Source organism: Ceratina calcarata, unplaced genomic scaffold (genome assembly GCF_001652005.2).
Source record: "Ceratina calcarata isolate Rehan_Ccalc_2016 unplaced genomic scaffold, ASM165200v1 scaffold875, whole genome shotgun sequence".
NCBI classification, from domain to species: domain Eukaryota; kingdom Metazoa; phylum Arthropoda; class Insecta; order Hymenoptera; family Apidae; genus Ceratina; species Ceratina calcarata.
Genome location: NW_017180105.1, coordinates 17,063 through 17,739, shown reverse-complemented (window position 1 = coordinate 17,739; position 677 = coordinate 17,063).

The window sequence follows — 677 nt, the reverse complement described above, 5'->3', positions numbered from 1 at the left end:
GATACGTCTGTACCTCGTACGTGACATTCTTCAATTTATAAATAATATGAACAACCGGGTATTGTATTATAGTATTGGTCCCCACCATAGTCGCGTTGTCCCCACTTTCCGGCCGAGGGAAAAATTATACCACCGCTGCTGATTATCTCTATGGCTGCAACAGTCGGAATCTATATTTTTGTGCGGTCCGTATATTTATAATAGTCAATAGTTTAAAGCGTCCGGTTGGATAGTTTTAGAATAAATCAAGATATTCCATAATCTATTAAATTTAACGAAACAACGCACCAGGAGGGATAAAGGCAAGTAGACAAAATAATAGATGTCATAGGCGTAATAGCGAGACAATAAATCGTGAAATGTAAATATGTAAAATATAAGAATCAAACAAGAAATGTACGAAAGTAAGGAGCAATTGACTCCTTTCAAACCTATTCATGTATGAATCCTCTTGTTTCTTTTGGCACATCGTTAAAGTTATTTTTTTCACATTATTTGTCCATATTTTGTTGCTAGGTAATAAGTTCCACTGTGTTTGATACAGTTCCATTTAATAGCTGTAGATGAGGGATTCCCCGTTTTTTATGACACAACTCTCTATTTTCTTGGAATGTCATTATTCGGAATGAGTAAGAGTACATGAATGATATTTAAAGTAAGTTGTTCTTCTTTATAAA